This window comes from Myripristis murdjan, chromosome 1, assembly GCF_902150065.1.
Source record: "Myripristis murdjan chromosome 1, fMyrMur1.1, whole genome shotgun sequence".
Lineage (NCBI taxonomy): Eukaryota > Metazoa > Chordata > Actinopteri > Holocentriformes > Holocentridae > Myripristis > Myripristis murdjan.
In genome coordinates, this window is record NC_043980.1 from 19310603 (window position 1) to 19314535 (window position 3933).

Below are 3933 nucleotides of genomic sequence, written 5' to 3' on the forward strand. Positions count from 1 at the left end.
ATGACAGGTCCTCAGTCATGCATACATACAGACCCAGACATGCATGTAAAAAAGGAAGTACATATACATGCATCATACACCGGACACACAAAAAGTGCACAGGCACCTGTACATCTTAGATTAGCAATAGAAATTGTGTATTGAAGACTGAGTGTGGTTCCTTGAATGTGCACAGTACAGTTGACCATATGGATAACAATGTGCCTGATGTACTAGAGCAATTTGAGGATTCTCGGCAGCAGCCTTAACAACATACAATCTGAGTAATTCAGTTCTTTATCTGTTCCCCTTAGAGTTTAGATTTAAATTACATACTTTAGGGTGTTTTTTGTTGTTTTCTTAAGATGAATTCAAATGTTTCCCCTATCCAAGGAAGGTTCCCCTAAATAACCATTTCTGTGTATATCTCTCTTCAACCCACCACTCAGATCTCTGAATCAGATTAGCATTTTAAAATGAGGTCAGAGCTTTGCTTTGGTGATAAGGACTTGGACTCATGGGTCAAATGAGCACAGACACTGAAATTAATGAACTCTATTAGGAAATATGTTATTCAGATACTCTGAATAACATATTTCTGGGATGGTCTTTATTATGACATAGTGGAGATAGTTTGAAAAAAAAACTTTATCATGATTGTAATTATGTATGTTATATGGTTTTATATTTAAACTATAGTTTTTGTTTCCAGATGTGAGCATTAACTGAGCTGAACTTTATACAATAGAGGATGCACTCTGCATCCATTTCCCCCAAGGTCATGAATGAGTGGCTGCGGCCACTTAGAGATTGCCAATGGAATAGCTGTTGATTGAACTCTGTTTGGCTCCAAATATGGCTCTGAGTTTGGCTTTTCGTTATATAACTGCTGTAAGGAACATGTTTCCTGTTAACTGGCAAAGAGCCAGAGGCCAAATCTAATATACATTTGCAGAGCATCAATAACAGCGTGTTGGTGAATGATCAGATTTGAACTGAACTAACCAGTGGGTGAAAGTTCAGAAACCCCCCCCCACCCCCCCACCCAAACACACACACACACACACACACACACACACACACATATACACGGAGAGAATATAATCAGCAGCAGCAACTACGGATGGTGTAGCTCAAATGTCCTCTGAGAATGTGTAACACCCCCACCCATCACACCCAGTCTCTGTGTAATCAGAGGGTAGAAAAGGCTCACAGTAAGCTTATTCTATTAGCATTCCTGTATCCTGTGTTGCATCCCAACTACCTACTCTGCACATCAAAAGTTGAGTTTTGCACCAAACCAAGCTCTACACTCTGCCATGCTGGGCTTACACATGATAAGAGGGAATATAAACAGGTTTGTGTAAACCACAGCAGCAGTGTGGTGCTCCTAACTCAGCGCTGTGACAACACACAGACTTCAGCCCCAGGGCTGGGCTACTCATATAAGGGGTGACCGTAAACTTGCCCAAGGTGGAAAAAACATAACAAACTTGAGGTAATCCCAATACATTCACAGTCACTTGAAGTGTTGTATTTTGTCACTGCTGAGAGTAAATTATAAGAAATTTTTTCTCTGATCTAGAGACTTGCTTTGAAGGTGACACAAAAATATCATTTAGTCACAGCTTGAATGACAACTTTCAACGTCCTTGTGCTGGACAATTCATTTGCATCAATGGCGACATCATTAAAAACTTAATTCACAATAATCAGTAAATAGACACGTTTAAGAATAAATGTCATAGAAAACACTAAATACAGAGAGCAAAAAGACAGGCACCAGAGGCTCTCCTGACATTTGAGTTCAACAGAGCTATTACCTTACAAACAAATGACAACTTATGTCGGAAACATCGTGGAACCTCAGTGGATCTTTAAACAGGCGGTGATGCACACTCTGGTTATTTCCCTTGCTGATTCTGTAATTAAGGAATTCAAAAGGTTCCCACAAATCATTTTGTCGTGTAATAAAGAAAATCAAAATCAAAATCAAATTCAAACAGGTAGATGTAGCAACACCTTCAGTGTTGCTAGCACTACCAGGAAATTTCAACCAAAGAAACACATCAATTATAGTTATAATTCCTATGATATTGCAGAATGTTCTAAGACTTAATGAAAGTATTTATTCAAGAATGTGAAGAAGCGCTACATTTTGTGTATTTGGGTGTCATGTTATTACAAGCTGTTCATTTTACTGATGTTGCCAAATTGTCAAGTATTGCTATGTGGTAAATAAGATATTTTTAGTGTTTCTCTGTTTATCTGTGTTTTGTATGAATGTACAGTACAATGAATAGTGCCTCTTTGTGTCAAGTGGTGACTGTCTAGATTCTTTGTATAAAGTCGGGTTATTTTCAGTCAGGGCCTTATTTTCCTAGGGTTTTTTTTTCTAATCTATTTTTTTTTTCTTAGTCAATTACTTGAATGTAGAGATCTGCAACACAGCAAAACAACAGGGCAAAAGGAAACTCAACAGTAAAACCTGAAACCTGTTCCACTACGGCAGAAGAATGGAAGTGTGTGAGCAGTTACAAAGAGTATATCAACTAGAATTTAGAAAAGGACTTCCCCTGTGATAATTGTTTGATCAGCGCCATTTAAAGACATTTAATTGCAGTGTGAGTGATAGTGTGTGTGCAGGACATGTTTTAATTGCTTTTCGTTTTGAATGAGTTTCCCTTGGCCCTTTTGCATGGAGCAGGAGAGCAGTGCTCCCTACAAACTGAGAGATACATTGCTCTGTAGTGAAGTAATTACCAAGATTTTGATCAGGATTCAGTGACTTGGAAAATAGGGCCCATGATGACAATAGACCAGATTTATCTTGTAAATTAATAGCTACACAACATTTCAGACAATAATGTGCTGGCAAATGTCAAGTTTTTGTTAATACAGTATGAGCTGGGCATTATGAGAAGCTCATTGTCAACTTAATGTAGATATTAAATGAGCCTACTGGTATTAATGAATGTTTTAACCCATTTACTACAATTCACATCTATTTATCAAGCAAGACCTTGTTTTTCCCCCCCAGTTTATCAAATAGCACATGAACACCTCAGAAATGCTTTGCAGAGACACTACAGAACGTACATCTAGTACAAACAGTTCCTAACGATAGATTTCTCTTTACCAAACAAATTCAAACATTTATGACTTATAATTGTGCATTCTTCCTTGACTTTACCTTAAAATGATATGCTTGTAAGAGCATATGAACTAGGTGTGGGTTGCTTCTGAAAATGGTGCAGTGTAGTAAATGGGCCAAAACATGCAAAAACACACTGTATGGTCATTTTGGGGCGTTTTCACACTTGGGTTGATATTGGATCTGAACCTGAGATTATTTCTTTCTTTTTTTTTTTTTTTTTTTTTTTTTTGCAGGCTTGCTTTCACACACATGAAATTCCTCTGAGATGGTGTGTTCTTGTATCACTCTGCAAACATCAGTGACAACAGCGTTTTTGGTTGCTTTTTTTTGTCACTGCACTTTAAAAATGGGAGAAAATGGATGCTTATTTTTATTCAGTGCCACATTTGTTCTCATAAGTATCAAAAACACTGTCCTGCTTCAACACCTTTCCAATGATAAGTTGTGCAACAACACAGCCTGTTTTGTCTTTAGCTCCAATTGCATGTATGTGCTCCTCTTCACACCAGCGGCAGACCACACTCAACACCCCCCCACCCACCCACCCCACTTCATGCAAACCCCAGTTCATTTTTCTGGACTGTGCACAACTCAAAAAAACAGCTTTTACACCAATGAACTTTTGGTATAAAATGTCTCAGGTCTGGAAAAAAATCCTCACATGAACTTGGTGTGAAAACACTCTAAATGATGTTACCATATATCATATTTCTGTACAGTAAGACCTACAAAGCTTAGTAATCAATTTTCTGCTTTATTCAGTATTTATGGAGCTGTTCTACTTACTGCAGCTTGTT